Source organism: Neofelis nebulosa, chromosome 11, assembly GCF_028018385.1.
Source record: "Neofelis nebulosa isolate mNeoNeb1 chromosome 11, mNeoNeb1.pri, whole genome shotgun sequence".
Taxonomy (NCBI): Eukaryota; Metazoa; Chordata; class Mammalia; order Carnivora; family Felidae; genus Neofelis; species Neofelis nebulosa.
In genome coordinates this window covers 77,395,500-77,422,327 of record NC_080792.1, presented here as the reverse complement: position 1 = coordinate 77,422,327, position 26,828 = coordinate 77,395,500, and the positions used below count along the sequence as shown (strand labels likewise).

Here is a 26,828-nt window from a genome sequence, read left to right as displayed (position 1 = left end):
TGGCCGCCGTCGCGGCTCGAACCGTTTTTAAATTTCCCTCTCTGGAGCTGTCCAGCTCAGAGCATGCGCAGTAGCCGTGCAGGGGGCTTTTTCCCCAAGGGTCAGTTACAGGGCAGGGTCAAGGGGACTGCAGCGAGTGTTTCCCAGCAGCCGCCAGCCTTGCACGCCCCGGGGCTCTAGGTGGGGTGGGGTGGGGTGGGGCGCAGGGGTGGGGACACCCCTCTTCAAACTTTGCCAGCAGTGGCCGCAACTGCATGCCGGCGAGCATGCGTTGAGGAGCAGTGGGAGGGCGATTTAGACCAAAAGAATTAAGTTGCAAAAGGATGCCGGGTGCATTAAAACTTGCAACCCGTCACTTCCCCGGGGGGAGAAGGCGGTGGGTGGGAGGAGAGCTCGGCGGCAAACTCCCCTTTCCCCCTAAGCCGGGACGGGCCTTGAGGCCGCCCCGCGAGGTGGGGGGGCCCAGGTAGACGCCGATTCCGACTACCTGTCCCTTTAAGAAAGTTGCGCCCGCGGGCTGGCGCGCGGCGGGCGGGCGGGGGCTGCGGGGCCGGGAGCGCTCGCGCCGGGCGCCTCCACCTGCCGAGGCCTCGAGGGGGGGGCGGGCCGAGCACGGCGGCCCGGCGCTGGGGGGCGGCCCGGGTCTGCGCGCCGCACTCCCCCCGCCCCCGGATCCCGCGTGGAGAGTGAGTCCGCCCGGAGCGCGCGTGCGCGCGCGCGCGCGGCTGGGCTCGGCGGCCGAGGCGCTCGGGGTCCGGGGCCGCGAGCCGAGCCCGCCGAGCCGTTGGGGGCCGGGTCCCGCCGGTGCGCCCGCGCTCCCGCCTTCCCCGCCGCCCGGCCCGCGCCGCCTGCTGCCCCGCCCCGCCCGGCGCCCGCCGCGGGAAAGGTGGCGCGGACCGCGGGCGGCGGCGGGCGGCGCGGGCGCGGACAAAGGTCCCCGCGGCCCCCCTTAGGGGGCTGGAGTCAGTGTGATCCCCCGAGAAAGTCTGCCTTTCCGGCGCCCTCGCTCCTGAGCCTCCGTTGGAATCATTTGCCAGAGTAATGACCACACTAATCGTCACGGCCACCCTTGGCTTTATTTCCTTATGTATTTCTACCTCCTCGTTTATTCTTCACGCCGGTCCCTTAGACGCGATGGTCCCCTTTTTGCCTATGGCGAACCTGACGCTCTGAGCGGTCACGAGGGGGCCGAAGGAGCACGGCCAGTAAGTGGCAGAGTCTGGATTGGAACCCAGAGCGGAGAGACGCCGCGGCCCCTGCACCTGCAGGTGGACGTTGGGCTCGAGGCTGCGCCACTCTGGCCGAGCCAGGCCGGGCGCCCAGCGCTTCTTGAATTTCCTGTGGCTGCCCTCGCGTTCTGCATCCCCCTAGCAGGCAAGGGAGCCGCGTCTCCACGCCTGTGGTTGGGAAGCGTGTCCTAGCCCGTGCTTAAGTCCCGCGAGGAGCCGGGGCTCCCTAAGGCTGGGTGTACCTGGATTTCATTGCTCATTCAGGTGGGCCGTGACCTTGGCGCTGGTCCATGTCCTCCTGAATGGTTTTCCTTTAACACCTGGGCGCCCTTATTCCTTTCTTCTCTGCCAAGAGTAAATAGATCACTTGCATTCTCTGGTGGGGGGATGTAGTTTATGGATGTTAGTTAAGGTCATGGTCATGAAACTGTTTTCATTTCTCTCCGACCTACCTCTATTGAAAGTTTACATTTTGCCTGTTTATAAAAGTCGTTAACATGGCTTTAAGTGTCCCTTGGTGACCTATAATTAGAGACCAATAATTAATTCCAAGGTTAAGTGGTAAGCATTCAAAGTATTTGAGTTTATTTCTGTTAATCCTTAATGGAGTTGTGTGTAAACAGAGGTGACTTCACAATCTCCTGTTGAGGTAACAGCCCTTTTCACTAAGGGACAATTTTTTATCTCCACAGCAGTTTGGAAAGAAAGTCTCTCTTCTGAAAGTTGATGGATTCAGTAAAGCTTTTTAAATAAAATGCATCCAGTTTGTGGGTTCTGCAGACTCGTGCACTATGGAAAAGCCAAGCAGGGACCCTTTCTTAAAAGACACACACACACACACACACACACACACACACACACACACAAAAGGATGTTCTGGAAAGTCCTCAAAACCTCCCCTTTTCCTTGAGAAAACTTGGCTTTGAAAACTTGGCTTCCCTGCATGGGCTTTTGGCTGGGAACTATGGCCATTTTACTAAAGAATTGACATTTTAAGTTCTCAGCTTCAGGAATGGTTGGTGAAAATATTGCCACTCAAACTTCTACTGTTGAGGGTATTCAGAAAACCCAGGTAACTTAGCAGAAACCCTTCTTTTTGTGACATGCGTCTATTTTCCCCTTTTACGAATATTTCTCAAGCCTGTTGAATTGTAAGAGTCACCTGGGGTGAAATTAAAACCACAAAAGGGAAGAGCTGGGGAATCCTTGTTTCACAAATGTCCCACGTGATTCTCAGGTAAAGTGTGGACACCTGTAGCAGGTGATCATGAAGTTCACCTGTGGCCATGGCTCTGTGGCTCCTTATCATTTGCTTCTGTGTGGGGAGGGTCTTAGATCCATCCTGACTTTGCAAAGGTACCTGCTTTCCTGCTAGCAAGATTTCTAAAAGGCTCAGCAGACGCTCTGTTCACCAGACCTCTGATTTTTATAGAAAATCTGCAGAAAGGAACAAAAGCAACAGGTATGTGGCTTTTCTGCTTACGCTCTGGATTGACGTAGTGGAAAATGCTCTAATCTGGGCCTGAGTTTGATACGTGTTGGTGGTTGAGCAGTAGTTATTTGTCTGATCTCTTCGGAGCTAGGGTGCCTATGGCTGTGGGCAAAATATTTGTTTATGATGTTAACGATGAGCTTAAAACCCAACTCCTTCATACGTGGGAAGACCAGTTCCTTGTGTGCAATGTGTAAGTATAGCGTTCGTATTGAAGGATTACAATATATTCACTTAGCAAGTTAAAGCAGCTTTTTTTTTTTTTTTAGCTCAAGTAGCCCGATTTTTATCACACGCCCTGACCGTTTCTCCTTTAATTCCAAAGTTTTTGACTTTTATTTTGCTTAACTGTTCTGAGTTTCCCATGGTAAAGAGGGAAAGGGAGTGTGGTCAGAATTACATGACTTGTAGCGATGAATAGTTCTCTGTCTTCTGCTCTGACCTCTGGCTGGTACAGTGAACCGCAGGGCACATCTACGAAGCAGAAATCTCAAGGTGGTGTTTTTTTTTTGTTTTTTGTTTTTTGTTTTTTCCCTCATAAATGATTATACTACAGCAAACCCTCAAGGCCACAGCCTCCTGGGCTGTCTCTGGCGCATAGTAGGCACTCTGGAGATTTACAGGCTTTTAAAAAGCTTTTTTTCTTGTGTCCCATTGCTAAAAACTAGTTAGGTGGCATTTTCTTCTCAGAAAGTTCTGGACAGAAAGCTTACCCGGTCTTTACTCCCCAAGGCTCATGGCTGTCTTAAAAGTACCTTCTGATTCCGATTTCTTAAGAGGTAGGTTCCCTAGCATTGGGAAGCCACTGTTGAATGTCTGAACACAGCTTTCGAAGACGAGAGCAGAGTTTGTTGTTTTTCTGTGGGAGACCATGAAAGTCCACTGGTCATTGATCTCCTTTGCTCCTGTTAGCATGACTGATACGTGTATTATGGTTCTCTTTGGGAATGCGTTTGTAGAGGAACTGCCGCTTCGAATTGTCCTACGTCTTATTTAATAAAAGGATGCTAAACCCTCTGGTGTTTCTAGGAAGGGAATACTATAATGTTTTTGTATCTTTGTGATCTCCTGCCTCTCGTCTGAAACTCCAGACCAGTTTCCACCATTGTCCTGTCCCACTCTTCAGAAAGGTTGTGACTAACTTAAAAAAAAAAAAAAATTAAGCCTGTTAAAGAGTGTGACCCTCAAATGTGCACTGAGCAAGTTGCCGGAGCCTTCTCCGCGTTTTTTCTATTTTTTTCCCCCAACTGCCTTTTATAATAACCTCACTTCGTTGTTTATGGCAATACATCTAGGCTTTCCTTTCTGAAAAAGCTGTTTCTTTTGGCCGCTTTTTTGGAGTGCCGAGAGAATAAAAACCAGAGGCCGTATTGTCTGTGACCTTGCAAACCAGAGCTACCACCAGGTGGTAGGTTCTGAGGCTTATTAATCAGGATAAGGAAAAACTTGCTAACAGTGACCGTGATCCCAGGCTGGCCTGTCTCCTCTGCTGGTAAACAGTGCCCTCACCCCAGCTGTCGATACAGAGACTGGGCACAGGTGAAGGGGGATTCTGAAACCAGAAACCAGTTGGATGCCACCTCTGAAGCTCCCCCAATGCCAGAATTCCACAGTATTCCTTGAACTTGAATGCCAGGTTGGTCTATATAAATAATTTTCTGGACCAAGTCTCTGCTGCATTAACAAGTAATATAGGGGCGTCTGGGTGGCTCAGTCGGTTAAGTGTCTGACTCTTGGTTACGGCTCACATCATAATCTCAAGGTTTGTGAGTTCAAACCCCCCATCGGGCCCTGTACTGACAGCGCAGAGCCTGCTTGGGATTCTCTACCCTGCCCTCTCTGCCCCTCCCCAACTTGTGCACGTGCTCACTCTCCCTCTCTCTCTTGCAACATAAACTTTAAAACAGATATTTAAAAAAAATGTTATATTTACATCTAACTGATAATCCAGAGGAGTGAAAAAATAAATGCTTTGAGAAAAAACTTAATCCTTTATCCATTTCAACACCTATTATCTTGATAATGACCACATTGATGCTGCTGGGTGGTTATTTTCCTATCTGGCTTAAGTTGAAAAGCATGAAACAAAGCATTTAGAGATGCTTAGAGATTGAGAGATTTCGAGCATTTAGAGATTTACAGTAAAAATGTGTTAAAATTTTCTGGGCCATCTCTTGGTCAAACAGACCAGTCAAGTTGTTTGGCATAATCTTCACCTGAAGCATGTTTGATATTGGGCAAAGTGAACAACCCATCCTCATAACATAGCAATTCCATATGAATTGGAGTATGTATCCAGAACCCTCCGTTCCCTGTGGACGCTAAACACAGGGAGGGCCCTCCAGGAGGAGGTGCTCCCTGAGGCTCAACTGGTTGGAGAGGACAGCGGTGGCTCCCGTCTCAGTGCTGTCCCTCTCTTGCCTATCTCTAGCTGCAGGGCTTTGGATGAATTCTTCCCCCTTCCTTGGTTCTCCCATCTCTGCAGGGGAGTAACGACGCCCATCTTGCAGGGCTGTGTGAGGCTGGGGGAGCATGCCTTCTGTGGGGTACCTATTCCTCGAACCAGGTATATGTTTCAGGTGGTTTTGTGTGTTTAAAGGGACTTCTTATTCGGTTGCTAGATTCTTCTGGAAAAAGGAAGGAATCGGTTGGGTTGCTTTGGGAAACTATCTCAGATTTTTTAACCAGGAGAATCTGAACTTAGGTAGGTCTCTAGTGATCCGAACGCTTTGACACAGCCTTCCCCCGGCTTCTAGAGAGAAGTTACTCATGACCCCTCACAAGCGTTTTGTTGTACATATGAAAATCTAGTCAAGGGCCTCATCGTCTGCCCAGTCCACAGTCTTACCCAGTCTAAGCCCTCACCTTCATTCCAGGAGGAAATCCCACCGGGCAATCCCATTTGGGGAAGGCTGTGTTGTCCCTCCATTCCAGAATTGATTTCATCTGGCCACTTTGTGGCTCTTGTATTTTCTCGTTGTGCAGGGTAATGGCTGCAGCCTCTAGATCTGTGATGGGGGAGTAGTTAACATACAACTTCACATCTAATCTGAGTCTACATTATTAGACAGAATTGAGACTATCACTCTATTCTGTGTTCCATTTTCTTTGTCTTTTTCTACTGGCTTCGATGAGAGATCCTGAACCAGAGGTGTGTGATCCACAGACAGGCTTTGGCTCAAGGGCTTTAAAACAAACAAACAAACAAACACAAAAACTTAAAAGCCGGCATTTAAAAATCCTTCAAAAGCTAGGACTTCCAGCCTTTTTTTTTTTTTTAAAGATGTTTATTTTGAGAGAGAGAGAGAGAGAGTGAGAGTGCATGTGCCCATGTGTCCACAAGCAGGTGTGGGGCAGAGAGAGAGAGGGAGGCAAGAATCCCAAGCAGGCTCCATGCTGTCAGCGCAGAGCCCCACGTGGGGCTCGAACTCACGAACCGTGAGATGATGACCTGAGTCGAAACCAAGAGTCGGCTGCTTAACCGACTGAGCCACCCCGGCAACTCTCCAGGTTTTCTTGAAAAATGGGAAAGGCCAGCAACCCCACGAGGCAGTCATCAGCTGGGACTGAACGCAGCTGCCCACAGTTAGAGGGATTGTCCTACGCTCTTCGATTTGCCCCTTGCCTGGCCACTTCCTTATTGCTCTGCCCTACTGTCTAGGTCTCAGCCGTTTGTTTTTTGAACACGTTTTTTAATTGCTCTTTGTTTTTCTTAGAGTGAAGACAAAAATAACATGTGTGGGCACACCCATGTTGCTATTAAAAGCCGAGAAGGATCATCAGTGGTTAATAAAGATGATCTACACTTTTCCCCCCACAACTTCCTCTGCTCGATGCTGTGCTGAGTGCTTTGCGCATCCAGCTCGGTCCTTAGGGTGCTGTGAAGTAGGTGTCATCGGCCCCCGCAGGAGAGATGAGGAGATCCTTTGATTTTGGCTTAACTGATCTGTTCGACCTGACTGTGTCAGGGGATGGGGAAGAGGTTGTCTGGAGGACCCCTCCCTTGTACTTTTCCACACCAGGTAGTTTCTCATGGGCGGGGCATCTTAAGCATCTCTTAGGATGCAGGGCTTGGGACCAGGCAGGTCCCACTGGTAAGGATGCAGCTAGGTCCCAGGAAATTGCTACTGGTCACACTGGCCCCAGGGAGGTCACACACTGTTTATGGGCTTGAGTCAAATAAATGGAGTTGAGCACGCTAGATGTGCAGACCGCTTCATAACTCTTCCTGCTAAGCCAGCGGATCTGACCTCTCAAACCACTGATCCATAAGGGAACATCTGAACCCACCAGAAGAAAGTTTGGGGGAAAAATAAATTTGCTGTATTTGTTTGAGTCTAATGGAAAGGCTTCCTTCTTAAAGTAGGTGAAAATATCTGGTATCCTCACTTTGGTTAGACTTCAAATAAGTGCATTTTTTGAAGGTAATATATTTTGAAGTGGGTAGTTACAACGTTTGGAGTAATACCTTTTGTGTAATTAAGACATGGGAAAATAGCATGCCTCTGTGCCTCGTGAAAAGGAATACTCTGCATGCTTCAGGCCAGCTCTTTTTTTTTTTTTTAATGTTTATTTTTGAGAGAGAGAAAGAGAATGAGCTAGTAGGGGAAGGGCAGAGAGAGAGGGAGACACAGAATCCGAAGCAGGCTCCAGGCTCTAAGCTGTCAGCCCAGAGTCCGATGCGGGGTTCGAACCCGCGAGCCGTGAGATCACGACCCGAGCCAAAGTCGGACACTTAACCGACTGAGCCACCCAGGCACCCCTCTTTTTAATATTAGACAGACTGTTCTTGGGGGCATCTTCCTTTGTGCACAAAAAGATCTTTAAATGTTCGTTGTTCAACAGAGAATCCAAGCTCCAATTTTTCGCTGCAAGCCGCTTTCTCCTGCAAACAACAAACAACCCTGAGGGGTTTTAAAAGACTGTTCAGGGAACTCTGACTACCACTATTTCATGTTTAGATCCTGTTCCCCAGTAACAAAAAGCAGCCTGCTCTCTGACTAAAAGCCCCTTTCCCAAGGCTCTGGACCAGGTTTTTTGTTGTGTGTGTTTCTTTCTTTCTTTCTTCCTTTCTAATATCTTTCCCCACTGATGTCTAAAGTGAATAAAACAGAACAGCGCATAAACTTGTTCATACATAGCACTTGGTGGACACTTTTCTGCTTTTTATTGCAAGGTAACAATCCCGGCTGTTTGTTTTAGAAATGGTAATGTTGTATCATTGTAACAAATTATACTTAAAAATCATTTAGTGTGAAATTGCAGATTAATCCCATAGGGATGGGGTATTAACAATCACCCAGCCCTTTGGAGCATACAGATGGTGAATCTGGGATTTACAATAGGAACAATCACTGATTACATGCCTGGCTGTAACGGACAAAAAGGCCTCCGCAATTTCAGCTTGGAGAATACGGCGGAGGTCCTAGCGCCTGACTTGTTTGGGACGCTTGGTTCCGGAGAATGCCTGTTTCATCACCTAGCCCGTGTGAGAGACGGGTGCGTTCTGCGTGCTTTGAAACCCACCAAGTGCTTCTGCGGAAGGGATGCCTCGGTGTGCCTCTCTCTAACCCTTCTAAATTCCATTAGAATTCGTTGAAAGAGCATGGTCACAGTGGGGTGTGCAGTGGGAATGCGGCAGATGGGCCGGGCCAAGAGAGCTCATTGTCAAAACCAGTACCTGCTGTTTGCAAATCACTGGGAGGAAAGTTGTCATGCACGTGGACCAAGGGCCAGGGAGGGCTGTGCACTTCGGAAATGAATCTGCACCTGAAATGAAAAGGATTCCCAAGTGCAATGCCCCTGGTTTTGAAAATCCTCTGGTGGAGCTCCAGACTGTGAACCCCATGACATGCGTGTTAAGAAAAGGGGGTACTGGGGCGCCTGGGTGGCTCATTTGGTTGGTTAAGCGGCCGACTTCGGCTCAGGTCATGATCTCCTGGTCCGTGAGTTCGAGCCCCGCGTTGGGCTCTGTGCTGACTGCTCAGAGCCTGGAGCCTGTTTCAGATTCTGTGTCTCCCTCTTTCTCTGACCCTGCCCTGTTCATGCTCTCTCTCTCTCTCAAAAATAAATAAATATTAAAAAAAAATAAAAAGAAAAGGGGGTACTTATACACACAGTCCCAAGTACAGACCATGCTACAATAAGTGACCGGCCAGTATGTGCTTGGGACTCTGAGCAAGTAAGAGCAAATTCTTTCAACTATATATGGATTTTTAAATGTTCATTATTTATTTTTATCTTTATTTTATTTATTTTTTTTGAGAACAAGAGAGACAGGGTATGAGTGGGGGAGGGGCAGAGAGAGAGGGAGACACAGAATCCAAAGCAGGCTCCAGGCTCGGGGCTGTCAGCCCAGAGCCCAACACGGGGCTCGAACTCACAGACCGCGAGATCATGTCCTGAGCTGAAGTTGGACAGTTAACCGACTGAGCCACCCAGGTGCCCCAATATATTTCTTACTTTTAACGACATATTTAAAAATGCTAAACTTGTAGAATCAAAATAGCCATTTCAACGGTAGTTTAGGTTCATCTATATACAACTTCTATATACGCTCAAATAAGTCCCCCCCCCCCCCGCCCCCATCTCTGCTTTGGTTTCAGATGCAAAGGTAAGAAATTTTTCGATCAAAAGAACAAGTTGTCTCAGAAGAAAACCAAAAAGCTGGAATGCTTAAAAGATTGAATAGAATTCTCTTGACTTTTCAGGGGTGGCTTCTCAAAAACAAAAAACCATTTATCCAAATGAACGCTCTATTCCAAATATTCTCGATCCGAACATTGTTTTGTTAACAGTGCTCTGAGCAAAATGAAAGCACACAAGTGGATGTTGTCCTGGACTGGAGAAACTGCTTTTGCTTTTAGGCAAATGCACCCCACACTGGTTTTATTGCTTTTCCTGAGCCCAGGGATTTGTGACCCCGATGGGCCAGCTCAGTGATAATGACCCTGTCTTCTCCATTGGACCAATTAAGTACCTTCCCAGAAGGGTTTTACAGCTCCATCTTGGGGGGACGCTTGTAAGCTTCTCAGGATTATTCTAGAAGTGCTTTGCAACTGGTCCTTATTTTAGCCCTGCCTAAAAGGAGATGGGTTGAACAACGTTTTGCTCAGAATGATTGGTGCGACTTTAATTGTCACAATTATCAATGATACTAGTAACTTGGAGGCAAGGCACATTCCTTGGAAAAAGTCTGTTTTATCAACTTTTGAGACCCTTTATAGCATCAGATCTAAAGTAGTTGGTGATACACTCCTTTAGAAAGGAAGGATTGGCCCCAGCTCAAAAAATTTAATTGTAACCAACGGTGTAAGATAATTATCCATGAGTACATTCTGATATAAATGATGAAAGAAGTGGATAAATGTAAGAACAACAAACATTCCTTCCAGAAGAATCCCAAATATTCCACGTAGACAACCTCCATATCCTGGATGGGAACATGAATCTTCCCTTTCCCTCTTCACTGTTGGGCTTGTCTTCCTGACCCCCCTCCAACTTCCAGCAGTTAGAGAAACCCAGTAACTTCTATCCTGGACCAAGTGATGAATACTAATGTCAGCAGTGATGTCCTGGGGGGGGTCCCATGCACCCCCTGGTAGGATGTGACGGGATGAGAAGCCACAGGGGCATTTCGCCACTGTGGTAATCTTCCTTAAAAACAAACAAAACAATAACTTCAGTCTACTCATGAGGAGAATGTTTGACAATCCCCAATTGAGGCTCATTCTACAAAATACCAGATCCATACCCTTCAAAACCATCATGGTCCTGAAAAACAATGGAAGTATAAGAAACTGTCCAAGGGGGCACCTGGGTGGCTCAGTCGGTTGAGCATCCGACTCCCGCTCAGGTCATGATCTCTCGGTTCATGAGCTGGAGCTCTGCGTCAGGCTCGTTGCTGTTGGCACGGGGCCCGCTTCAGGTCCTCTGTGCCCCCTCTCTCCCGGCCCCTCCCCTGCTCACGCTCTCTTTCAAAAATAAGCCAAAAAAAATCTTTAAAAAAAATAACAAAAAAGAAACTGTCCCAAACCAGAGGGGACTGGCTAGGACACAGGAACTGATGCCACATGGGTACCCTGGTTGGATCCCAAGAGAAGACCAGGACATGGTGGGAAAACCGGTAACATTTGATCCAGTCTGGAGTCTAGTTTATAGAAACGGACTGCCATTGCTCTGACAAACATACCACGGTAATGTGAAATGACAACGGGGAACTCGGGGAGGGGTACGTGGGAGGTCCCTGTGTAATCTCTGCAACTTTCCTGTAAATCTGAAACGCGTCCAAAACGGTTCATTTTGAATCCAGTAAATGACCCCTCCACGTTTGTCACAGTATGATTTCTAATAGCCAAGAGGTGGCCGCGACCCAAGTGCCCAACAATGGAGGAGTGGGTAAATAGGATGTGCTCCACCAGGGGCGCCTGGGTGGCACAGTCAGCTGAGCGTCCAACTCTTGATTTCGGCTCGGGTCATGATCTCGTAGTTCGTGAGTTTGAGCTCCAAGTTGGGCTCTGTGATGTCAGTGTGGCGCCTGCTTGGGATTCTCCCTCCCTCCCTCCTTCTCTCTCTCTCTCTCTCTCTCTCTCTCTCTCTCTCTCTCTCTCTCTCTCTCTCTCTCTCAATAAACGAGCAAACAAACTTAAATGTGATACACAAAGGAATATTCAGCCTTTAAAGGGGAGAAGATTCTGTCATGTGCTACAACAAGAACCTTGAGGACATGATGTTAAGTGAAATAAGCCAGTCACAATAAAGACAAATAGGATACCACTTCTTTTTTTAAAAAATTTTTTTTCAACATTTTTTTTTTATTTATTTTTGGGACAGAGAGAGACAGAGCATGAACGGGGGAGGGGCAGAGAGAGAGGGAGACACAGAATCGGAAACAGGCTCCAGGCTCCGAGCCATCAGCCCAGAGCCTGATGCGGGGCTCGAACTCACGGACCGCGAGATCGTGACCTGGCTGAAGTCGGACGCTTAACCAACTGCGCCACCCAGGCGCCCCAATAGGATACCACTTCTATGCGGTGCCTAGAATGGTCAAATTCATAGAGACAAAGCAGACTGGTGGTTGCCGGGGGCTTGGGGCAGAGGGAAACGGAGGGCTACCATTGAATAGGTTTAGGATTTCCATTTTGAAAGATGAAAAAGTTCTGAAGGTCTGTTGCACGACGAAATGAATATCCTTAGTGCTCCTGAGCTGGACACTTCACAAATGGTTAATATGGTAAGTTTTACATTCTATTTTTACCTCAATTTAAGCTTTTTTTTTAAATCAAAAGAATGCATATCACAGCTGTACAAATTAGGAAAGCCTTTGCTTACCATAAAAAAAAGCGTGTGTCCCAGTTCTCAGCGTTGGTGCTATTGACAATTGTGCTTGATGATTCTTTAAGGTGGGGGAGCTGTCTTTAAGGTGGGCATTGTAGGACATTTAGCATCCCTGGCCTCTACCCACTAGATGGGAGTAGCACCCTTTCCCCTATCGTGTCAGCCACAAATGTCCTCAGACATAAGTGTCCCCTGGGGCCAGGGGGAAAGTTGCCCCGGGCCCAGAACCATTAGTCTCTTGAAAGAGTGGGAGGTAGGAGAAGGAAACAGATTTAAAAATAATTGTGTAGACCTTTGCTGTCCAATACGGTAATCACTAACTGTATGGGACTATTTAAAATTAAACAATTGAGGGGCACCTGGGTGACTCAGGATTTAAAAAATATTTTAAGCATGCGACCTCATAGTAGCAACAAAAACCAAGAATTAAATAGACATTAGCCCACCTTGACGATGCTACGCTAAATGAAGGAAGCCAGTCACAGAAGCAAAAATATTGCATGGTTTTACTCCTGAAATCCCTAAGAGAGTGCAACTCCTAGAAACAGTAGATTGGTGATTGCCCAGGGGTGGCCACAGGGGGACATGGGGAGCTGACTCAAAGGTGTAAAGGTTCGATTATGTAAATGAGTTCTAGAGATCCGTACAACGTGATGCCTGCAGTTCTGTTAAGAGGGCAGATCTCCTGTTAGAGGTCCTTATCACAACGAAAGTAAATGTTACATGCTAAAAGAAAAAAAAAATACCCAAAGAATGCAAACCATTGGTTTTTTTTTTTTTTTTGAGATATAATTGACAAAATTCTGAGATATTTAAGTGTACAATGTGACGATTTGACACAACTATAAAATGGTGGAAGGGTTTCTCCCGTCAAGTTAAGTAACCTGTCCATCACCTCACATATTTACCTTTTGTGTGTGCATTTAAAGGACATTTAAATTGTCCTCTCAGCAAATTTTAATCATACGACAGTGTTACCGACTGTAGTCAGCATGTTTTACATTAGATCCTCAGGTCTTCCTCATTTTATAACTGAAAGTTTGTACCTTTGGACCAACCCTTCCGTATTCTACTCTCCTCCAGCCTCTGGCAACCACTCATCTACTGTTTTATCAAGTTTGGCTCTTTTTGATTCCACACATAAGTGACGCCATGCCCTTAATGTGTCTTTCTCTGGCTTATTTCACCTTGCATAATATCCTCTAGTTTCATCCGTGTTGTTGCAAAACGCAGGATTTCCTTCTTAGGCTGAATAATATTCCATTGCATGTGTGTGTGCATGTGTGTGTATGTATAGATCACATCTTTATCCATTCATCTGTTGACAGACACTTAGGCTGTTTCCATACCTTGGCGATTGTGAATAAGGGCGCAATGAACATGGGAGTGCAGTTACCTCTTCAAGATTGTGATTTTGTTTCCTTTGGATATATACCCAGGAGTGGGCCTGCTGGATCATATGGTAGTTCTGTTACATTCTTGAGGAACCTTTATGTTATTTTCCGCAAGAGCTGCACCAATTTATATTCTCACCAGCAGCATACAAGGGTTCCACTCTCTCACTTCCTCATCGACCTTTATTATCCCTTTTGTACAGACATCCCTACAGGTATGAGATGATCTCGCTGCGGTTTTGATTTGCATTTCCTTGACGATCAGTCATGTTGAACATCTTTCCGTGTACCTGTTGACCATTGTATGTCTTTGGAAAAATGTCTAGGCAAGTCCTTTGCCCATTTTTTTTTCCATTGGGTTTTTTTGCTGTTGAGCGGGTTCCTTGTATATTTCGAGTATGAACCCCTTAGCAGATAGGTGGTTTGCAAGTATTTTCCCCCATTCTATAGGTAGCCTTTTCAAGTTGTTAACGGTTTCCTTTGCTGTGTGGACAATTTTTAATTTGATGTAGTCTCGCATGTTTATTTTTGCTCTGTTGCCTTGCTTTTGGTGTCAAATCCAAAAAAATCCTTGCTGAGACCAATGTCAAGGAGCTGTTCCTCCGTGTTTTCTTGTATGAGTTTTATGGTTTCACATCTTTAATCCATTTTTAGTTGATTTTTGTGTGTGGTGTGAGATAGCGATTCAGTGTGTTTTGCATGTAGCTGTCCATTTTTCCCAATACCATTTATTAAAAAGACTATCCTTTCCCTATTAGATGTTCTTGGATCCTTCGTTATGTATTAATTGGCTCCTTTGTCATAAGTCAACATATGCATGAGTTTATCTCTGGGTTCTCTGTTCCATTGATCTGCATCGGTTTTTATGCCAGTACCATAGTGTTTTGATTACTAGAGCTTTGTAATATACTTTGAAATCTGGAAGTGTGACGCCTCTGGCTTTATTGTTCTTTCTCAGTATTGCCTTGGCTATTCGGGGTATTTTCTGGTTCATACAAATTTTAGGGGTGGTTTTTTTTTCATATCTATGAAAAATGGCATTGGAATTTTGATAAGGATTGTATTGAATCTATAGATTCCTTTAGGTAGTATGGACATTTTAGCAATATTCTTCTAATCTATGAACATGGAGTATCTTTCCATTTATTAGTGTTCAACTTCTTTCATCAATATCTTAAAGTTTTCAGTATACAGATATTTTACCTCCTTGGTTAAACTTATTCGTACGTATTTTATTCTTCTTGACGTACTATAAGTTGAATTGTTCCCTTAATTTTTCTTCTAGTTCATTGTTGCCAAGGAGTTTTATGGAGAAAAGCTTTAAAACTCTTAAAGGTCTGGAAGGAAGACGGGAATAAATGGAGAGAGAGGTTTTCCATGGATGGAATAATTTTTTATGGTGGTAAATATACATAAAATTTACGATCTTAACCATTTCCTTTTTTTAATCTTTTTTTTTTTTTACATTTATTTATTTTTGAGAGACAGAGAGAGACAGAGTGTGAGTAGGGGAGGAGAAGAGAGAGAAGGAGACACAGAATCCGAAGTAGGCTCCAGGCTCCGAGCTGTCAGCACAGAGCCCGACGCGGGGCTCAAACTCACAAACCGTGAGATCATGACCTGAGCCAAAGTCGGACACTTAACCGACTGAGCCACCCAGGCACCCCTACCTTAACCATTTCTAAGTATACATTTATGTAGCATTCAGTATATTTACGATGTTGTGCAATCATCACCACCATTCATCTCTAAAACTTACTCATCTTCTCAGACTGAAACTCTGTCCCCAACAAACACTAACTCCCTCCTCTTTGTCCCCAGCCCCTGGGAACCACCATTCTTTATGCATTTTGCTACTCCAGGAATCTCCTGTAAGTGGCACCCAGATTTTTGAATCTTTTACGACTGGCTTGTTTTGCTTAGCATGATGTCTTCAAGATTTATCCATATTAGAGCGTGTGTCAGAATTTTCTTCTTTTTTAAGGCTGAATAATGTTCTATTGCACATGTATATAAATGTACATTCTGTTGCCAGCGTAATGCACATACAAATACCACGTTTTATCTGTTGATTAGACACTTGGGTTCCTTGTGCCTTTTGGCTATTGTAAATAATAGTGCTGTGAACATGGGTGTGTAAATATCTGTTTGAGCCCCTGTTTTCAATTCTTTTGGATATATACCTAGGAGTGGAATTGGTGGATCATATGATAGGAGACTGCTCTTTAAAGCCCCGAGTACAGAATCTGCGCTAGTCTGCTTGGGCTGCTATAACAAAACACCATAGATGGAGTGCCGTATATGACAGACATTTATTTGTCCCAGTTGTGAAGGCAGGGAAGTGTCTAATCAAGGTGCTGGGAGATTGGGTTCTTGGTGTTGCTTTTGCAGAGAACCGTCTTCGTGCTGTGAGCTCACATGGCCTTTCCTTCGTGCCCTTCTTAAAAGGGCACCAATCCCATCATGGGTGTTCCACTCTGGTGACCTTATCTAACCCAATTACCTCCCAAAGACTTTACTGCTGAATATCTTCACACTGGGCATTAGGACTCCACCTCAGGAATTTGGGGAGGACACAAACATGTGGTCCATACTAGAATCCTTCTAGATTTCTATCCTAAATCTTTTACAGTTTCCTCCCCTTTACTAACTTCATGGAAATTAACACCTGGACCACATTCTCTTTGTAAGACCTATTGAGGACTGTGTGCTTGAATTTCATCAATGTGCTTGATGTTGGAATGAATTACTTAATTACAACAGCAAGCTTAATGAGGTACAAATAGGTTTGGGAAAAATACAGGTGATTCTTAAGCATTCAGTTGAACCTGTGGAGACAGAAGCAGAAAGTCCTGTCTCTCAGATTGTGCAATGCGTGTATGTCACTGGAGATCTCATTAAAAGGCAGGTTCTGACTGGGTAAGTCTAGGATGAGGCTTGAGACCGTACATTTCTAAGTGCTCCCAGTCGGTGCTGATGCTGCTGGTTCCCAGACCGTAGGTAGCGAGGTTCTAGAAGGTCTGTTGCTGCTTTTGAGACTTCAGCAGATGTGGGTGTCCTCCCACGTGTTCATCAGGGTTGGGAAAGCGGTGGCTAACTTTGGGATTGGACTGATGGTTTTCAGTTAAGAGAGTATATTTGTCATGGTTTCAGTTATTACTGGGCGTCAATAAGCCATCCCAAACTTAATGGCATAAAACAGCCACCCTTTCTTGTGCAGACTGATTCTGTGGGTAATGAGTTCCAGCTCGCCTGAACCTGGCTTCTCGATGTCTGGGTCCTCAGTTGGGAAAACTGGAGGGTTGGGATGGGAGTGACTTGGTAGCTGGGCTCAAGTTATCTAAAGACTCATTCACTCTCAAGTCTGGTCCCTGGCTGGGTGGACTGGAGAACAAGAACCTGCCAACCAGAAGGGCATGCCTATACCCTCTCCATACAGCGAGCTTCTTCTCAACATGGTGGCCTCAGGGCAGCCAGACTGCTGATGACAGCTGTGTCTTTGACCTAGCCCCAGAAGCCATACGGTGTCCCTTCTGCCACGTTCTGTTGGTTAAAGTGAGCCACAAGCCCATCTAGATTCAAGAAGGAATTAAAGGCCATCTCTTATAGAGGAATGGAAAGATCTAGAAGAACAGGTGGAAGGGGGCGTATTGTAGTGACCATCTTTGGAAAGAAAATACAATCTGCCAAACTTTTAAAACTTCTTTTTTTCACTTCTAGATTAAGATATATTTTAAGTTTATTTTGAGAGCGTGCACACAAGCAGAGGGGGGATAGAGGGAGAGAGAGAATCCCAAGCAGGCTCCACGCTGTCAGTACAGACCCTGATGCGGGGCTTAAACAGGAGATCATGGCCTGAGCCCAAATCAAGAGTCAGTGGCTTAACTGAGCCAGGCACCCCGAGATTAAGCTATTTTTGACAAAATACAACACGTTTTCAGTACATCTCCTTGATAGTAAAGTCATCGTTTTATTGGAGGTTAAAATCTTGTTCAGGGACCCAGGAGTGAGGGATGATGGATTCACACTGAAGTCTTTCTACATGTATCACCCTGAGGGCCCCTTGGTTCTCCTCCTTTAAGGCTTTCACGAGACCATTGCATCCTTGATAACTGTTGTTCATTCTTGAGTAATGGGCCCCATCCAGACAGGACCTCAGATAACACAGAAGTGCTGTCCACTTGCGGTGGCCTTTGTGAAGAGTGTAATCAGAGTCCTTGGGCACAATTTGCTTGACTGTCTCTACCTGTCCAGCTGCTCTCCTTTTCCACCAGCTGAACAGCTCCACCATTGGGCCAGCTGCCCAGGTCCCCCGCAGTTTGTAGTAGACACTGCTTGCTACGCCTCCCTCCTCCACTCCATTTCAGTCCCGCCACCTTGGTCTCACTCCTTCCATTCCCAGGCTAATGAGTCTAGTAGACAGTAGTGTTGATTTCCTTTCTTTGTTGTAACAAATGTGCCAGGTTATGTAAGATGTTGTCATTATGGGGAACTGGGTGAAGGGTATAGGGAAAGTCGGCATTGTTTTTGCAACTTTCTGGAAGTCTATAAATACTCCAAATAAAGTGTGTGTGTGTGTGTGTGTGTGTGTAGGCACACATTGAACGCAAGACCTAGGTGAAGTCAGCCACGTGTCTTTGTCAGTGTTTTTAAAAACAATCCTTTGAGTGATATAGTCATTATTAGAAAGTTTTAATATTTAATAGGCACAATGTTTGGCTAACAGTGCATATCTGAATGTGGCAGATTATAAGTGGCTGATGGATGAACGTCTTGCGGGGTTATTCCTACTTCCTTATTTAATAGCTGGGTTCGCAAGGGCTTCTTAAGCCTGAGTGACCCATGCTTTGTTGCCAGGCCTGGCCCAATGACCCCTACCAAGGCCCCTGTCCCAATTCGTCTATCAGAGAAAAATGAATCTATTTCAGGAGCTATCAGTCCTCATTATCTCTAATTGGGTCTGGCGGCTGGAGACAGGCCTCATTATTTTTAATTGGGGCCCATCATTCTAGAACAAAACACCACCCAGTTGCATGCAGATTATGTGGGGCTATGTGTTTGCAAGTTCAAAGTGAAATTGCATTGTGGGATTTCCAGGAAATCACACTATTTTCTGTCCTTTTGTTTCACCTAGCTTTAGGGTTGTAATCTTGGGTTGTTCCACCAAAAATAACAATGGAATTGGGACTGTCTCTGTTTATATCAGAGGGTTTTTGTTGTTGATGTTAGCACGTGGGTAGTTGTAATATAAGTTTTTTTTTTTTTTTCAAAATTAATATTATAATACTGGATATAATCTGGCAGATTGCTCATTTGAGTATCATTTAAATGCTGCTTCGGGCATGGCATTAGGCCATGGATAAAATTTGCCTTGTTTAGAGGGACTCATTTTTGCTCATTTTAATTTACTATAAAATAGGTAATCCTTCCCATAATGCAGGCTTTTGCGTTCCTTGGCTACCCTGCTAAATCATCAGTCGGTCATTTCCTACTTTGCTGAAGGAGGAAATCCATTTTAGAAAATCCGGAAGTGTCTGTGCCCCGTACTGATCGCTGGAGTCTTTGGCTGTTGCAGCTTCCATACTATTTCAACGATCCATGATGGCAAGTAATTTCTTTGTGGACAAGCTTTGAATGCCTTCCACAGGCTCTTGGAGGGGTTGTTGCCGCTTGGAGATAGAAGCTGTGAGGTCCGGCACGGGTCCTGTCCCCTGAGCGTGCCCGTGTGGGGCGGGGTCTCTGAAGTCCCTAGACGCTTTACCAAACACTCAGACACAAAATCTGGGCCCTCCTTAGAGCCAAGGGCTGTAAGCAAAGCAGACCGCCCTGGAAGGGGAATTGCAGGAACAGCTTCTTGCTTTGCAGCCTCAGGGATCCTTTTTAAGACCTTTCAGAAAAGAGAAAAGGCCAGGGCAGGCCTAGCATGGAATGTGAAAGAATCAACATGGCAGGGGGCAGCTCCTCGTTCCCATGCCATGATTTCTCTCGTCCATGCTCCGTTTTAGGATGTAGCTCTTGGGTTAGCTGGGGGTAGTTGCTTTTGTTTAATTTGCTATTAATGCGGGGCGCCTGGGTGGCTCAGGTCATGATCTAGCGGTCTGTGAGTTCAAGCTCCGCATCGGGCTCTGTGCTGATGGCTCGGAGCCTGGAGCTTGCTTCGATTCTGTGTGTGTGTGTGTGTGTGTGTGTGTGTGTGTGTGTGTGTGTCTCCCTCCCTCCCTCTCTGCCCCTTCCCTGCTCACACTCTTTCTCTGTCTCTTGCAAAGATAAATAAACATTAAAAAATTAAGAAAATAATAATTTGCTATTAATGCTTTCTTATTTTAGGAAATAAAATATGCTCTATTTCCTAGCATATACGTGGCTTACCCCGGTAGGGATTTTCTGCCACCCTCTCGTGTTTGAGATTCCTTCTGAAATCTCTCTTTGTCTCTAGTAGACAGTCCAATTAGGTGCTGTGTCTTCCGATGACAGATTTGCCATATGAAACAGAGACTTGTCACAGACCTTCCTGAGGTACTCCTGAGTGGCTGAAGACTGAATTCCCACTTGTTAAAACACACGAAGAACATGTCTTCTGGCGCCCTTTGTTCTAGGGACACTCAGCGAATATTTACCAATAAGGAGGAAAGTAGGTCAGTAGTCACTAATGTCTACAAACAGGGGCACTGTTTTCCCTGCGTGTATGCAGCGCATGTTTGCAGTTCGAAAAATAAGTTTGATGTGCCTCCTGACCCCCTCTTGAAGAGGGAAATTTGCCCCCATTTGGAGTGTCAAAGCCTGTGTACGTGTGACCTCATGAACCGTGATACTAATCCTGGGAAGTGGATATTATCCATGTTTCTGCAAGTGAGAAAATATGGCTCAGAAAGGTTAAACGCTTAGCAAAGCTGGAACCAGAGCCTTAGAAAACACCAGCGGAAGCTACTGCCTCTCACCGCCTCCAGCTGTCCCTGCTTTTCAGCTGGATGTTTTCTTGATTTACAAACCTTTCCTCCTCTTCTTACATCTAGAATTCTTGTTAGTTCTGTGGTGAATTTTTCTTGCTGCTTGCTATTTTTTAATTTTAATTTTTTAATTAATGTAATTAATTTAATTAATTCATTTATTTGAGAGAGAGCGTGCACAAGTGGGAGAGGGGCAGAGAGAGGGAGACAGAGGATCTGAAGCTGGCTTCACCCTGACGGCAGCTAGCCCAACGCCGCTGGGCTCAAACTCACGAACCCGGAAATGACAACCTGAGCCCAAGTCAATGCTCAACCCACTGAGCCACCTAGGCACCCCTGTTTTGTTGTTATTGTTGTTGTTTTTAAACAACAGCTTTATTAAGTTCACATACTTTTAAAATACATACTTTAATTTTTTTTTTTTTTTTAAGTTATCTCTACCCTCCATGTGGCACTCAAAGTCCTGAGCCCTCCAAGATCAAGAATTTCATGCTCTACCAACGGAGCCAGCCAGGGGCCCCCAAATAGGTACTTTTAAAGTGTACAGTTCAGTGGGTTTTCATGTATATACAAAGTTGAGCAGCCATCACCACTATTCCAGAGTTGGGTTATATTTTTTATTTATTTTTTTGCCTCAAAAAGAAACCCTGTAATCCGTAGCAATCGATCCTTTTCTATCTCTGCTCAGTCCCTGCTCAGTCCCTGGCAGTAGACTAATCTACTTTGTCTCTCTGGATTTGCCTATTCTGGACACTTCATATAGATGGTACCTTTTGTGTCTGGCTGATTTCACTTAGCAGAAAGTTTCTAAGGCTTCTTCATGTTGCAGCATTTGTCAGTCCTTCATTCTTTATAGCTGAATACTAGTCCATTGCACGTACATATCGTATTTGTTTATCCATTTATCCCGTGATGGATGTTTTATCTTCTTTTCATGCTGTATATCTTAGTCCATGATTCCTACGTGGTCTTTTGGGGGTTGGCTGGATTAGGAAACTTTGTAGCAAATGAAAATATTTCTTACAGCATATGTATAAATTCCTTTGCCTTCTTGACAATATTGTGTAGAATTTCTCTTTTCAAAGCATAAGAAGAATCAACCACAAATGAAAAATAAGCCAAACAGCTACATAACCTCACCAGGATTCTGCAATACTTTTTTTCTGTCCCCGTCTGATTTTTTTTTTTTTTTAATTTTTTTTTTTTCAACGTTTTTTTTTTTTTTTATTTATTTTTGGGACAGAGAGAGACAGAGCATGAACGGGGGAGGAGCAGAGAGAGAGGGAGACACAGAATCGGAAACAGGCTCCAGGCTCTGAGCCGTCAGCCCAGAGCCCGACGCGGGGCTCGAACTCACGGACCGCGAGATCGTGACCTGGCTGAAGTCGGACGCTTAACCGACTGCGCCACCCAGGCGCCCCCTGATTTTTTTTTTTAATAAGCTTTGAATTTCAGCAGGGCTGGGAGTAGGGTGAGGCAAGTGAAGCACTTGCCTCAGGGACAAAATTAAAGGGGTCTCCATGGGGCGCCTGGGTGGCTCAGTTGGTTAAGCGTCCGACTTCAGCTCAGGTCATGGTCTCCTTGTTCATGAGTATGAGCCCTGTGTTGGGCTCCAGGCTGACAGCTTAGGGCCTGGAGCCTGCTTCAGATTCTGTGTCTCCCTCTCTCTCTGCTTTTCTCCTGTTGATGATCTGTCTCTCAAAAATGAATAAGCATTAAAAAAAAGGGGGGGGGTCACCAAAAATTCTAGATAATATTTTAATGTATTATTTTTTTTAATCAAAATTCAAAAATCTCTGAATAAAAAATACCAAAAATTTAAATGTAGTATATCTGGGTACCATATAGAATGACTAAGTTTATTATTGGGGTAGACTACTTATGAGTAGCGATCATATCTTAAAGAACTTGGAGTCTAGAATGCAGTATCTTGATACTTCTGTGCTGGTGCTGCCCCGATTCTGGGAAGGCCAGGATGTAAGCACGAATATTTGAAAAAAAGTAAGTCTCAGATACAGTTCTGCATGTTGGGACTGGGTAGAAAGGAGAAAGGGGGACTCTTTTGGTTGTGTCAAAGGAAAAGGATGGGAAAAGAGTGTTGCAGTAGTTAAAACAGGTAAGAGTTTCTTTCTTTGGGAATACAACCAATATAATTAGCCTTGTTATCATCAGAAACCTATCAAAACCAAACCTGGGACCAAAAGAAAGAATGGTTTTATAAGTATATAACTGTTAAAACCAATCTGCAAGAATGAGAAAAGTGTGGGGCACCGGGGTGGCTCAGTTGGTTCAGACTCTGGCTCTTGATTTCAGCTCATGATCTCACAGTTCATGGGAATAAGCCCTGCATTGGGCTCTGCACTGACAGCTGGGAGCCTGTTTGGGATTCTCTCTCTCCCTCTCTCTCTCCACCCCTCCCCCACTCATGCTCACATGCTCGCTCTCTTTTAAAATAAATATTAAAAAAAAGAATAAGAAGTGCAAGAATTTGAATAGCACAAAGGAACACCCCACACCCTTTGCCCAGATTCACCTATTTTTTTTTTTTTTAACATTTTTTCATTTTTGAGAGAGAGCGCATGAGCGAGGGAGGAGCAGACAGAGAAAGGGAGACACGGAATCTGAAGCAGACTCCAGGCCCCAAGCTGTCAGCCTGGAGCCCAACGCAGGGCTCAAACTCACGAACAAGGAGACTGGGACCTGAGCCGAAGTCGGACGCTTAACCAACGGAGCCATCCAGGCACTCTGGGCTTCACCTATTGTTAAATTGCTTATCCTATTTGCTTTATCATTTGTGCTCCCTTTACCCCTGAATCACTCTCTTTCTGGCATTTTCCCTGTCCAGTGCAGGATCCAGCCTAGGGTCAGGTAGTGCATTCAGTTGTCAGCTCTCTAGCTTCTTTATTTGTCCCCCTTTTATCCTTCTTCCCCCCGCTCTGGCCTCTGTTAACTGGAGCTGCTTCTGTCTTTCAAATGTTGATATTTTGGAAGAATACAGTCCCTCTCACTCCGTTTTATTATAGGACCTTCTTCGTATTGTGTTGTTCCTTCGCGATCCAATTCTGGCCACGCATTCTTGGCCACATACTGCAGAGCTGATGGTCCTTCCCTCTTAGGGAATCCCACCTGGAGGCTCACAGTGTCCATTTGCCCCTCACTCGTGATGCTAACTTATGACACCCAGTGGAGGTGTTGTCTGATTTCTCTACTGGAGAAATACATTTTCCTCCTGTTAATATGCCATCTGTGGGAGGATACCTGGGAGGATACCTTTCACCTCATGGAAATTGTCCCTTGAATTCAGTATTCCTTGAGGATTCTAGTTTGATCCAGTCTTTTCTAAGGTGGTTGTGACATGCTAATTGAACCTTTTTTAAGTTTCCCAAAGGCAGTGGAACAGGAAAGTGGGGTGGGGGGGTGGGAATTGGAAGTTTTGGTTTTGATTCTATCAGGACCTGCTAAGTGACAGCCACCACCCTTTGCCTGGATCCAGCGCAGTGGCTAAGAATACTGGCTTCCAGGTCTGCCTAATGCCGCTTACCAGCTGTGTGACCTTGGGCAAGTTCCTTGGTTTCTCGGATCTAGAGCTTGGCCCCCCTGCAAAAAGAAGTTAGTATTTGACTCAGAGGATTCTAATGAAGTGTGATCGTTACTTTGATGTCTCAACTTGCCCAGGCTGAGGAGTGCCCCCGACAGCTGGTGGTAAAACAGTAATTTCTCGGTGCGTCTGTATGGGTGGTTCCAGAAGAGATTAGCATTTGCGTTGGTAGACTGAGTACAGTGGGCCTCATGTGATTCATTGAGGGCCTGAGGAGAACAAAGAGACAGAGGGAGGGTGAATTTGCTCTTTGTCATTGAGCTGGAACATCCGTCTTCTCCTGCCTCAGCTATTGGTGTTCTGGTTCTTGGGCCTTCGGACTCATGTTAGGACATAGACCATCAGCCCCCTGGTTCTCAGGCCTTGGACTGAATTACACCACCAGCTTTTCTGGGTCTCCAGATCACAGATGGAAGGGCATGGGACTTCTTGGCCCCCAAAATAGCGTGAGCCCATTTCCATAATCTCTTACATATATATGTATATGTATATGTATATGTATATGTATATGTATATGTATATGTATATGTATATGTGTGTGTGTATATATATATATCCTTTTGGTTCTGTTTCTCTTGAGAATGGTGACTAATAAATACATAAGGGTAGAACTACCCTACGACCCAGCAACTTCTCTCCTTGGTATTTATCCAAAGGACACAAAAATGCTGAATTGAAGGGACACACGCACCCCGATGTTTATAGCAGCACTATTGACAATAGCCAAAGTATGGAAAGAGCCTAAATGTCCATTGACAGATGAATGGATAAAGAAGATATGGTGGGGCACCTGGGTGGCTCAGTCGGTTGGGCGACCAACTTTGGCTCAGGTCATGATCTCACAGTTTGTGAGTTTGAGCCCTGCGTCAGGCTCTGTGCTGACAGCTCAGAGCCTGGAGCCTGCTTCAGATTCTGTGTCTTCCTCTCTCTCTGACCCTCCCCTGCTCATGCTCTGTCTCTCACTTTCTCAAAAATAAATAAAACATTTTAAAAAATTTAAAAAAGATGATGGGGGGTGTGTGTGTGTATATGTATATATATATATATATATATATATATATATATACATATGTGTATATATATAAATATATACACATACACGATGGAATATTGGCAATCAAAAAGAATGAAATCTTGTAACAACGTGGATGGAACAGGAGTGTATTATGCTAAGCAAAAGACGTCAGTCAGAGAAAGACAAATATTGTATGACTTTACTTGTATGTGAATTTAAGACACAAAACAGATGAACATAAGGGAAGGGAAGCAAAAATAATATAAACACAGAGAGGGAGATAAACCATAAGAGACTCTTAAATACAGAGAACAAACTGAGGGTTGCTGGCAGGGTGTTGGGTGGGAGGGAAGGGCTAAATGAGTGGGCATTAAGGAGGACACTTGTTGGGGTGAGCACTGGGTGTTATACGTAAGCGACGAATCACTAAATTCTATTCCTGAAACCATTATTACACTTAATGTTAACTAACTTGGATTTAAATTTAAAAAAAATGAGGGTTAAGTGCAGAAAATGTATACACGTTGTTTGGCACATAGTGAGCACTTAGTAAGATGATAACTGTTGTTGGCATACGTCCCAAACAGAAAAATCCTGGGGAATCTGATTTTTTGATGACCCAAACATAATTCCAGGCAATTATAGATGTATCCGATGAAACTAAATGTTGTCTTCTTTCTGTCTTAGGATATGCTATCTTAAAACTTAATAACTGATATTGGAAGGAGGAGGGCTTAACTGCCTCTGTGCCAAAATGCTTACAAATTCACAATTTGAAACTGTGACGTTTGAAATACCTGCAGTGTATGTTAACTAACTGGAATTTAAATAAAAACTTTAAAAAAATTTTTTTTAAATGACATACCTGCAGTGTAGACGCAGGCTGTGATGGGTCACGTAGCCCATGCCCCTGGAACCAGGAGTCTGAATAAGATCTTTGTTGTTTTTAATCACTTGACATTCTTCTGGTGACACACTTAGGCAAGAAAAGTAACCTCACAGGATGATTGCACCCGTACACTTTCAGTGAACATAAATCTAATGGAATAAATCAGAAATGTAGAGTTGACCCATTTTAGGGATTTACGGTGGTTTGAGGTATCAGACCGGATGAATGGCTTTTAGTTGTTCTTCAAATCTATATCAATCCATGTATCTAAAATAGCGTAAAGAAAAACTCCGTCCATAGGATCCCCGTACGTTGCTAAAGGACCCAGGCCGTGGTTAATGAGGGTAAATTTTTAAACAGTAAGTAGTTACCTTTAAGCTGTTCTTGGGTTCCCTATGCAATCTTCAATGGCTACATGGCATCTGAGGTTTAGGAAGCACAGTTGTGACTGGACATGACATTGACCGCTGTGAGGTGGGCTTGATCACATTGGACATTAATGTTTGTTTCTTGTTCTAACATATTCTGCTTCAAGTCCTTCCCTTCCTTCTTTTCCCTCTTTCTTCCCTTCATCTATCTCCTCCTTTCTTCCTACCCTCCTCCTTCCTTCAAACATATTTAAATTGTAAGTAGCCAGGGGGTGCTAAGGGCTCTTTGCAGATGGAGAGGCCCAGAAAACCATTTTGTCTGAGCTTACGGTGGCCAAGAACCAGATGGTTAGGCTTTGGACGTCCTTTCCAAATGAGGATGGTTATAGACTCACACAGAAAAGTCAACAGGACTGAAAAAAGACAAAGGTCCACTTTACGATAGTTTCACCTGCCAGGTACCGAGACCCGTAGACGGTAAATCGTGACATTATCGGGGAAATAGCACACTTAAATTGCTTTGTGTCTGGTTTGTGCATTTAAAGTTATAATGTATTAAA

At 44.9% G+C, this 26,828-nt stretch overlaps 1 protein-coding gene across 1 annotated transcript in view; it reads left to right on the top strand.

Moving 5' to 3' along the window:
- Positions 1-909: 909 nt before the first annotated feature.
- MYO1H (myosin IH) overlaps positions 910-26,828 on the top strand; it is a 116,011-nt gene continuing 90,092 nt past the window's right edge. The window contains exon 1 of the mRNA XM_058691029.1: positions 910-1,038. The gene's annotated coding sequence lies outside the window, so the exon portion shown is untranslated. The remainder of the gene's footprint in view (positions 1,039-26,828) is intronic.